Here is a 12,339-nt window from a genome sequence, read left to right on the forward strand (position 1 = left end):
AGAGCATGTGAACAGAAGCTCTGGATGCCGGACTGCTCATTTGGCGCCATCTTTGATGTCCCGACATCCTCTTCCTTCCAGCGGCGACCAATCAGCGGCGAGGACGAGGCGAGGACGGCGCTGATTGGCTGCCTTCATCCGGGTACTTTCATCCCCTTTCCTCCTCCTCCTCCTCTTCCTCCTCTCTTTTTCTTCCTCCTCCTCCTCATCCTCCTCTTCCTCCTCCTCCTCCTCTCTTTTTCTTCCTCCTCCTCCTCCTCTTCATCCTCCTCCTCTTCATCCTCCTCCTCTTCATCCTCCTCCTCCTCCTCTTCCTCCTCCTCCTCCTCCTCCTCCTCCTCCTCCTCCTCATCCTCCTCATCCTCTTCATCCTCCTCCTCCTCCTCCTCCTCCTCCTCCTCCTCCTCCTCCTCCTCATCCTCTTCATCCTCCTCCTCCTCCTCCTCCTCCTCATCCTCCTCATCCTCTTCATCCTCCTCATCCTCCTCATCCTCCTCATCCTCTTCATCCTCCTCATCCTCTTCATCCTCCTCCTCCTCCTCCTCCTCCTCATCCTCATCCTCCTCATCCTCCTCATCCTCTTCATCCTCCTCCTCCTCCTCCTCCTCCTCATCCTCATCCTCTTCATCCTCCTCCTCCTCCTCCTCCTCCTCCTCATCCTCCTCATCCTCCTCATCCTCTTCATCCTCCTCCTCCTCCTCCTCCTCATCCTCCTCATCCTCCTCATCCTCTTCATCCTCATCCTCTTCATCCTCCTCCTCTTCCTCCTCCTCCTCCTCCTCCTCCTCATCCTCTTCATCCTCCTCCTCCTCCTCCTCCTCCTCCTCATCCTCCTCCTCCTCATCCTCTTCATCCTCCTCCTCCTCCTCCTCCTCCTCCTCCTCCTCCTCCTCCTCATCCTCTTCATCCTCCTCCTCCTCCTCCTCCTCCTCCTCCTCATCCTCTTCATCCTCCTCCTCCTCCTCCTCCTCCTCCTCCTCCTCCTCCTCCTCATCCTCTTCATCCTACTCTTCCTAGTTATTTCTTTATTTCTAAAGATAAACGTCTAGATCTGATGATGTGCAGAAAAATACAGTATTTTTTTATACTTTTTTTTCTACACTTTATTTTAATCCTCTCCTCTCCTCTCCTTCAGGAAGGAGAGGAGAGGAGAGGATTAAAATATTTCATTTCTTTATTTCTCAAGATAAACATCTTCTTCTGATGATGTGCAGGAGAAAACAGTGGGACACTTTTATTTTTACTTTTTAACTTTTTTTTCTATACATTATTTAGAAAGTTCAATACAGTAGTTACATGAACACCTTCAGGAAAACTCAGTAAATATATTTCACAAAATAAATAAAAACAAAAAAGAAAAAACAATCAGGGTCTGTTACAGTAAATATTTTATTTCTTTATTCTTTATTTCTCAAAATAAACATCTGCATCTGATGATGTGCAGAAGAATACAGTAGGACACTTCTATACATTATTTAGAAAGTACAATACAGTAGTTACATAAACACGTTCAGAAGAATTCTGCAAATATATTTCACAGTATAAAAATAATATAGAAATAAAATTAATTAATTATTTTACAACAAATAAAATATAAGGAAAGGAAAATATGAATAAAAAGAAAAAAGAAAAAATGATTTGGTTCTGTTAAACAATTGGAAAAATTTGTCTAAATAATCAAACAGTTTTTAACAATTTGTAATTTTTGAGTTTTAAGTTTTCAATCGTAGTCAAATATGTTTTAAAATCAGCTTTTTTAAAAGTATAACATTTTATGGATTTAATATTTTGCTAAGATATTAATCAGATTAATTATGTAAAATCTTCAGTAATATCTTTTTTTGCATCTTTCAAAGAGTTGAATATACTAGAATTGCTACTACAAGTATCATTTTTGTATAAATTTGCATGAAAATTGACCCCTGAAAACACACCTGAACACAAAGACAGTTAGTACATATTACACATTTCACACAGTGAGGTTTACTTGACCTTCAGACTCGATAACGTGGTTAAATGTGGAGGATATTAATGAATGTTGCAGAGAGGATCACTGTCACCCCAATTAAGGTTAAATCAGCTGATATTTATACGAGGAAGCGGTGAGTAATTACCAGCATCTGTTTAAAGTCACACCAAGATTCAGACCCAGACAACAATCATTTCACTATTCTTCTTTATATATATTAGATTGTTTTACTTATTTATTCATTTAAGGTTGTTTGTGAAGGTTGTCAGTCAGGTTGTTACTGTTATTAGTAAGTACAATAATTATAAAATACATAATAAGGTTGATCTAAATCTAATCAGGTGATGTAGTGTATGTATAACAGGAACGTCCGGTGTAGAATAAAGCTGCAGGTTGCTGACGGATGGACAGACTGTTGTACTGTTCTGTTCCTGTAACTCCTTCTGCAGATAACAAATCAAATGCAGCCAAAAGGTGCTCATGAAAAATGACACCTGAGTGGGAAATAAGGAGTCTGTGCTTTACGGGTGCTGATGGATGTGATGGATGTCACACAACAACACGGTGTGATCTGACTGAGTTAACTCTCCCAGACAATATCAGCCGAGCTCCCTGGGGGCTGTGTGTGTGTGCGTGTGTGTGTGTGTGTGTGTGTGTGTGTGTGTGTGTGTGTGTGTGTGTGTGTGCGTGCGTGCGTACGTGCGTGCGCGTGTGTGTGTGTGTGTGTGTGTCATATAGAGAAGTAAATAAAGAGAAGGTGAGAATGCTTCATGTATTAAACCTAAAAGGAAATGTTCAATAGAAAAGACACAAAAAGGAAAGTGTGCCTTCACCTGTCTGACTCAGGTTTATATTATATATATTATATTATTATTTCCCTCCAGTATTTCAGCGTTCATTACTCCCTCTCTGACTCACACATGTGCCCTTTTCTCTACCATCTGTTTCGTGTCATTCATTTTCATTTTTTTCATTTCAAAATGTATTTCGAACATGTGAAATAAAAAAAGTAAAAAATGTTAAAAAGAGAATAAAGGTGCAAACAAGTGGACAGACAGAAAAAAAGTAATATTTACATACAATGAAAAGCATAAGCAGCAGAAATTGTCAAACACCTGATGTCTTGGTTTACATATTCTGAAAGGAGTGAGAAGAAGTACAAATTTATTTAATCCCACTTTAACCCCTTCTCTCCAGAAGTCATTCATTGATAATTCCTTATTGAGCTAAACATATACTCTAATTCATTTTCCTAAACTTGTCTAAATATAATAATTATTACCTTTTATCTCTGTCATACAAAAATATAAATTAATTACTGATATAATTATCCTTATCAAAAAATAAATTCATTACTTCCACATTAATCTTAATCATATTGAGTATTTCAGGGCGACACCAGGATCAGACCTTTGACCTTTGACCCTGATGACAACGTGACGATGTGACGCGTACGGTCCAGATCATAGGCCCCGTTCACACCTGGCATTAGAACAGGTCTCTACATGCGTCTCTGCATACTTCCCCGCTCTAAATGCAGATAGACACGTAGTGAACACACGGCTAATACAGCAGCCTGTGATGTAATGTTACAGGACTATCAGTAGTAATATCCTACATGTCCATGAATTCAGGTACATTCTATTAAAGGTTCCATAACGTGCTCATTTTCAGTTTCATACTTGTATTTTGTGTTTTTACTAGAAAACCTTTTATTTTCCTTGTACTGTCTGCCTGAATGTATATGTATATATGTATTTGTATATATATGTACTTGTATTTTACTCTCTGTCTGAAACGCTCCGTTTCAGCGCATTGCAACAGAATTGCGTTGCTAGGCAACAGCTTGGGTCCATGTTTACTTCCTGTCAGCTGATGTTATTTACATACACTGCAACAGGAAATAAACTGGGACACATTTAGAATGTTTAAAACCGTGTAATGGTCTAAACATTGTATATTTGTGACATCACAAATGGACAGAAATCCTGATGGCTTGTTTCAAACGCACAATTTCTGAATACGGGCTGTGTGTGTTTCTCCGTATATTGAACGTTTTGATAGTTTAACAGTATTTATATAAAGCACTTAAACCTGCTTTATAATATAAAAGACATGAAAATCTCACTTTTTACAATATGGGACCTTTAACATTATAATATAAGGTTATTGTGCCACCGGCTGTCCCCGGGGAACTCCATGCCACCGGCACCGTGTCATATGATATCACTTTGGCAGTCTAGTGTTTCCTTGTGTTTCCTCTGTTTCCCTGCCCTTTTGTCTCCTGTGTGTTTTTCCCTGTTTGTCTAGTCTGTCAGTGTGTTGGGAGGTGTGGCCTTCCTCCTCCTCCTCCTCCTTCTCCTGGGCAGGCACTTCTGGAGCAGCTGACAGCAATCAACCAATCATCACACACACCTGCAGTATATCTACCCGGTCTTCCTGCCAGTCATTGCCAGATCGTTCCGTCGCCCTCAGTGGTATTAAACTAAATCAGGCTCCCTAGTATTTTGCTCTTGACTTTGCTGTTGCTCTTGTTTTTGATTGTTTGGACTCACCTTGTTTTTTGCTCTGTGCTCAGGTCTGTTCACCTGCCAGCTGTGGCTGCTTCCAACCTGCCTGCTCACTCCTGCACTCTGCTCCTCCTCAACCTGGAACCCTGCTTTAGTTAATTCCTGCCTATTCACTCTCTGACGCCATTCCACCGCTCGGAGCTTTTTGTGGATTCATCTGTTCCTCCGGAAGGATTTCTGGACACCCCCTCCCCGTGCCCCCCGTTCCGTGTATTAAGTGTTGACTTTGTTACTGTATGTTGTGGACCACCAGTAACTCCAGCACTGTTCATTGAACATTTATTATTTATATAAATAAATTATCTTTGTTCACCTTTAAAGAATTGAGTCTGTGTCTGCATTTTGAGTTCAAGCTATTGTTGTAAACCAGAACATAACACACCGCTGCCTTTGCCGGGAAACAGCGGCGTACAGAGCTCCAGAGAGCCGGAGAAGAGAAGAGAAGTTTCATGGAGATATCTATTAGTTAATATGTTTTACCATTTACCTGTAGTGTCAGATCTTTAAAGGCCGTTTTCTCAAAATTAGTTTTTTTTCTGAGCCAGAAATCTCCACTTCAGCAGCTCTAACATCCACCAGACTTCCCAGTTTCATTCTGTGGCAGCTGCCAATTCTCTGGTGTTTGCTGTTGTTTCCTTTTCCCTGGTGTTTTTTTGGTTGAGTTGCTGAGTGATTAGAGGGTTATTCAGTTCACCTGTTGCGCAGGGTGTGGGGACTGGCTCTTAAATGATAGTTGAGAGCAGCTTGGTGCATTCCCCTCTTGGCCAATCAGGGTGTAACGACGCCCTTTCCGTAGGGCTTAAAAGAGGAGGGAAACTGCACACCCAGTGTCATTCTGATCTCTCCTTCACTCAATGCAACATGTGTTATCAGCTTTATCAGAAACTCTGGACATGTTTTGGGCCCTTTTGGGATTCTGTGATCTTTGTGTTTTGTTTGTTGAGAGTGTTGACTCTCCTAGTTGGGGAAACAAGTTAAGTGCCAACCAATTGGGTTACCTGCACTGGGACGTTTAGGTACTATTTGTGCAACGATCTGGCTTGCCTTACAATAGCCTAACGCCTGTAGGCTGTATTTTTGTATTCTATTCATTTGTTGATTTTCAATGAAACCCTTTATACCCATTTCTTTTAGTGTATTTTATTTGGGAAAACTTTAAAGGAGGGTAAAAGGAAAAACACAAACCAATATTTCAGTTTCCTTAATTGTTTGTTAATATAGAGGCATTTGTTCATTATTGAAGAGGCATTTGTTCATTATTATTATTAAGAAGGCATTTTATTTTATATTATTATGTGGATGGGAACTGTTTTTCAGTTCTGACTGAACAACTAAAGTCTGGGGAACTCAGTACCGCCACAATTCCTCTCTATATTCTGAAGTTTTCTACAGAGAGGTTTGTTCATATATCATTCATCTTCTGATTTATACAACTTTATATTCTTAAAACATGGCAAATATTGATTTTTTTGATGGATGTTGAAAAAGAGAAAAGAGATACCCAAAAATCCCCTCTGTAAAATCATTTGACTCAAATATGTCAACAAAATGAATCAAGAGTTTTGAACCTGGCTTTATCCAATGTTCAGATTTATGTTCTGGAAATGTATGCAAAATAGCACATATTTGATAAGGGACGGTCTCATCTGCATATTTAAACATGCTTAAACTTGAACATGAAAAATGATTGTCTTAATGTAAGTAACTGTTTATTCACCTCCGTTAAAACAGCTGTGACGTCACTGAGCTCAACTGCAACGCAAGCTGCTGAAATATTGCACGGTATAAAAAGTAATCTGCAGATATGGTAGACGTACTGATACCATCAGACTCTCTGAGTGTCAGAAAACAGCAGAACAGACAGAGTACATGTTCCAATAATTATCATTGGACCAGTTGTTATTATGTGGGGTAAAATTGGCCTTTTTCATGCTTTCATGCTGCCTTTCCATGAAAACAAGGAAACGAACTTTACAGTACTGTAACTCAACATCTACCGCTGCAGACAACCATGACAGACACCTCATTATATTCATTTAGCTGCGGCAGGTTGGCTGTTTGAGGTGAGGTCATGCTGCCATAACGGGCGCACAGATTTCATTACTGCGGAGCTGCTGAAGCATCCAGGAGCAACAACCGTCTGTGGTGACGCACTGCAGCCGGCCGGGGAGGGACCGTAAGAGAGACGCACTCTGGAGGTAGCAGTCATACTGATGATGAGATGATGGTCCTATTGTGACTTTAATTATCACCATGGATATACCTGCAGGCACGAAGGGAAGATATCAGTTTATGAATGCATCACATACACCTGTACATTCTAATGCAATGCAATACTCAAAGTCCTACAATCTCTGCATCACAGAGGTGTTACTCTACGCTCATGTTAAAGCCTGTATTGTATCTAATCCTGTGTACTTTGAAAATTCAAAGTTCGGATGTATTGTCATTACACAATATTACTGGGAATAACTAAATGCAGGCTAAATGACAATCTACAATTAAATAATAGCACTTGAGTGAAAGCAACAAGGAGAAAAAAACGACACTATATTTACAAAAGAAAATGTCGACCCAGTCACCAGAAGAAATGTTGGCATGGTACGTTTCTGCAAATCACCAATATGTTGAATGTTTACGTTTCTGAATCAAAAATACGTTTCATAAATATGTTTAATATCAGCCTCGTATCACTCTGGCAGAAACGTAAAAACGCAGCGTAACAACATAACAACGCGGCGCAGCAACGCGGCGCAGCAACGCGGCGCAGCAACGCGGCGTAGTCATGCAGTGTAAAGTCAACGTTGACTTCTGGTTTCAGAGAGGACACGAACAGCGGCCTCCTGGGCTAAAGTCCTGTGTTTGTTGGCCCCGTCCATTAACCTGAGTTGACTGTCTCGCTTGTTATACTCGTCATTACACAACGTAACTTTCGATAACGGGCGCTCGTTGTACTATGTCATTTGCTCTGACTGAACGCCCGAATGACTGAATCTGAAATGCAACATTGCGTTGCCTCACCTGACCAAGACTGACATGAAATGTGTGAATACTTTCTACTGTGTGTGCATATTTACCATATAGTCCAATGGCTGATGCATGCAGTGGGAACTGTGGGAACCACAGATGTTTCGGGGTTTGTGTGTGACTGATGGAGATATATTCATGTTAAGAGATACAGTAAAGGTATAGACTATGCATCACTGTGTGTTAGTGTATGAGTAACGCGTTTGCAGGAAGTGACCATCATACTAACAGCGTTTGTGCATTGATGACGGCATCAAGTCATCCCTCCACCGTCAAACCGCCAGGCCTTTACACTCATCTGAAATGTCGTCACAGGTGCCCGGTGTCAAACAGGTTTCCGTTTCCCCTGTGGGGAGAGGTTTGTACTCCTGGCTCGACGTGGACCCAGTTGGGTTTGGTGATGGATCGCCGTCCTCAACCGGAGGAGATTACTCTGATAGATTACAGCTAAACTCCCCTGATGGCTGAACCTGGTTTACTGCAGCAGGAGACAGGCTGCATTCAGGGCTGAAAACGGAGACAATGGTCAACGCGGCCGGATGAAATCGGGGAAATGAGCAGCAGCATTAACGCTGTAATGCAAATGATGTGATTACGACACAAACCGTGTGTCCATAGCTTCCTCCCAGATGAACTGGATAATAGCATTTACTGGATATGCCAGTTTCACCAAGTAACAACTGTTGTTAAGTTTGCTTTAGATATTCGTTAGATTATAAAAAAACACTAAAACTATTTGGTCAAAGTCAAAAGAATAATTCACCATTTTGTGATTCATGCAGCTCCGGTTCTGAGAAGTGAAGCCGACGCTGAAGAGCCTTAAACCTGCATCCTGTCTAGCAGCCAGCAGGGGGCGACTCCTCTGGTTCTATAGAAGTCTCTAGAGTCTACTTCTCTCTTGATTTATTACCTCAGTAAACATCGTAAACATGAGTTTATGGTCTCAATCTCAATTGACAGGTCGCTACCACGGCGTTGTCCGGTCTGGGAGTTGTGCGTGTTTTCGTCTAACAACTTTAACCCTTTCAGTGTTTTCAGTTCATGATTGTAAATGGTAAATGGACTTGGACTTATACAGCGCTTTTCTAGTCTTCCGACCACTTAAAGCTCTTTACACTACATGTCAGTATTCACCCATTCACACACACATTCATACACTGATGGCAGAGGCTACTAAGGTGCCAACTTTGCCCATCAGAATCTAATACTCATTCACACACCGATGGCTATGCCTTCGGGAGCAATTTGGGGTTAAGTGTCCTGATCAAGGACACATCGACATGTGACCCTGAGCAGCAGGGGATCGAACCACCGACCTTCCGATTGGTGGACAACCTGCTCTACCCTCTGAGCCAAAGCCGTCCCAAGATAATTATAACATTTGGTCGCCTACAAATGTCTTATTCAACATTTGGTTACACTTAGCTCCACCCTCTCGTTTCACTTCGGGGTGCAAAAACCCCCAAAAAAAGATGGGAACGGCCAAAAACCAAGATGAGGTGGGTGACGTCACGGTGACTACGTCCACTTCTTATATACAGTCAATAGATTTATGCTTATTCACTTTCTTTTCAAGCTGAGAATATCAATGCTTCCTATTACAACAGTTCGTTATTATATAATATCTTACGAAACAGTTACTTTGTTATTTTTTGAGTATTTTCCTACGAGCCGCTGCTTTAGACAACTAAACGTCTTGGTTAGGTTTAGGAGGAGATCCTGGTTTGGGTTAGAATAATGGTGCCTTCAGATGGGGTCGTGTTCACCGTGTTTATGAGTAGAATCCATATATACGCCCCCTCATGTCATATTCATGACCTCGTCAGTGGAAAGTCTCTGGAAGCTCAGAGTTCACGAGTTGTGATGTGTTTGTTGACGTTGTCAGAAATGGCGGAGGCCATGGAAGATCTTGTACACGACTTCCCATGATGTAAACACAAGTTCACGAGTTTCATTTGAAGGCACCATCAATACGGAAGTTACGTGACAAATAAGTCAATGTTGACTTCTGGTTTCAGACGGGACACCAACAGCCGGTCTCCTGGGTGAAAGTCTGATGTTTTAAGACCCGTCCACCTCGACCTCCTCCCTACTCGGACTTTCTCTCTCGTTATACTCCGTCAGTTTCTCTGACGGTCTAATAGAGACGTGGATGGGTTCATTGTTGAAAGCTCGGTGCGTCTCATACAGACTCTTCCTCGGTGTGTCGGTATCAGACGCCGAGGGCCACTGACCGGGCGTCAGTATTTGCCGAGTCTGGAGTGAGAACAGGTTGATATGTGTCTAACCAAACGTTGAACTATTTTTGAAGGTTAACAAAATATCCTCCCAATACATGACCCTACAGTCCTGCAGGAGAAGCTTTAGCTACACACAGAGACTCGTCTCTTTGACTACTTCAGATCCCCGTCTCTCTCTCACGTAGACACACCCTCCCTCCCTCCCCACAGCGCTCCCTCCCTCCCTCCCTCCCTCCCGGCCCGGCTCCCTGGAGGTTCCTCTAATGGACGCCTTGTTTTTGGAGTACGGATCAATTAGAGCAGCAGAGCTCTTCATGGCATCCTAAATGAACTAAATACATAAATACATTTGGCCTGGATTCAGCCCCCCCGGCAGACATTACGTACAGCAATGTTCCCCATCCAGAGACTTTAATTAGAGCGCAACACACACGATCATGCACACACACACACACACACACACATCACATTTCCATCATTAGCTCTCATTAACCAGCAAAACCCTACCCATGATGCACTCTGGTCTGGCTCTCACGGGAACCAATCAGATTACTGCTGTTGCGCTCCCTGTTGGAGAAAACGACGTAATCCATCCATCCATCCATCTATCTATCATCTATCTATCTATCTATCTATCCATCCATCCATCCATCTATCCATCTATCTATCTATCTATCTATCTATCTATCTATCCATCCATCCATCCATCCATCCATCCATCTATCTATCATCTATCTATCTATCTATCTATCCATCCATCCATCCATCTATCCATCTATCTATCTATCTATCTATCTATCTATCTATCTATCTATCCATCCATCCATCCATCCATCCATCCAGCTCTCTCTTCCTCCAGAGAGGTGTGAAAGGTGTGTAAAATCAGGTGTGTAATAGTAAAAGGTAGCAGAGAGTAAGATCTTCTCTCTTTTCTCTGCAGACGTTAGATCTGGTCATAATGACGTGATGACGGCTGCGTTGCATTCAGGTGATGCTCTGCTGTTGTCATAATGACGTGATGACGGCTGCGTTGCATTCAGGTGATGCTCTGCTGTTGTCATAATGACGTGATGACGGCTGCGTTGCATTCAGGTGATGCTCTGCTGTTGTCATAATGACGTGATGACGGCTGCGTTGCATTCAGGTGATGCTCTGCTGTTGTCATAATGACGTGATGACGGCTGCGTTGCATTCAGGTGATGCTCTGCTGTTGTCATAATGACGTGATGACGGCTGCATTGCATTCAGGTGATGCTCTGCTGTTGTTCACACTCGGTCACCAGCACACCTGAATGTTAACAAAGACATATATAACAGTAGCTGAGCCTTTCTGCTGTGACATGTCAGCATGTCTTCAGACAGGTGTCCTCCTGTTGGACTCACGTCATCAGCTCTGACTGAATGTTACACAGATCACCGGAGAGAGTTCCTCATTGGTGCCTGAAGAGAATCTGAACTAATAAAGAACTAATAAAGTAATAAATGATGATTGAACTCTGTGGCAGGAAGGCTGTCATCATCACGGCGCTGTGTTTGCTGTCAAACTGAGCACACGCGGGTCAACGTGCACGTTAACGTCTCACCGTCTTCGCTACGCTACGCCCAACGGAGGAAACAGAGTCACCAACAAAGTCCCGAGCTCTGCAGATTGAGGAGGAATACGATGGAAACGAGCACAAAGAAAAGGAAGAGCAGCTCCAACAGAGACTGAAACTACTGATCAGAGTTTAGAAGCTGCTGGAAGGAGACTCTCTGAGTTTGTCTCATAAAGAGACGAGCTGATCTCTGGATGCATTCAGGACTTAAAGCAGAGAGATGTTACAAGATAAGAAATGTTTATTATTTCAGTTAGATAGACATTATATCTACATTATAGACGACCTCTCAGCCTTGGTAACGTCTCCCACATCTGGTTTGTTGGGATCTGGTCACCCTGGTCCAGAGGTCAGAGGTCAGAGGTCAGCATCCTGCGTCTCTTCAGGTCCTCTCCAGAGGCTCCCTGTGGAGGTTTAAACATGGAAATGAATAACTGTTCTTGTGTTTACATTTTCATTTTTATTGATCATTGTTGTAGGTCTATGGTACGACGGTACGACGGAGTATTAGGGCCACAATTAGGGAAAAAAATAAATCTGAGATTTAGAGAATAAAGTCAGAATATTATAAATTTTACGTGTTATTTTCTTTTTTTCTCGTAAAGTTATGACTTTATTCTCGTAATATTGTGACTTTATTGTGTAAATCTCAGATGTTGTTTCCCTCAATGTGGCCCTAATACTCCGTAGTACATTGTCTCTTTGTCCCTCACTGAGTTACCTTCATCACAGTGATCACATGTTTAGTGGCTCCAGACACATTGTTTTTGATAGTAAAGGTTGCTGACCCCTGCTCTATACCTACAACAGAACCAATGAATGAAACCTTTAAACACACCAGAGTGTTATTCCACTGATTCGTCCGCTCTGTGTGTTTCTGGATGTTTGACTGCAGTCTTTCTCAACCTCCACCTGAACATAATAGATTTCATTTAAAG

Source organism: Sebastes umbrosus, chromosome 10, assembly GCF_015220745.1.
Source record: "Sebastes umbrosus isolate fSebUmb1 chromosome 10, fSebUmb1.pri, whole genome shotgun sequence".
NCBI classification, from domain to species: domain Eukaryota; kingdom Metazoa; phylum Chordata; class Actinopteri; order Perciformes; family Sebastidae; genus Sebastes; species Sebastes umbrosus.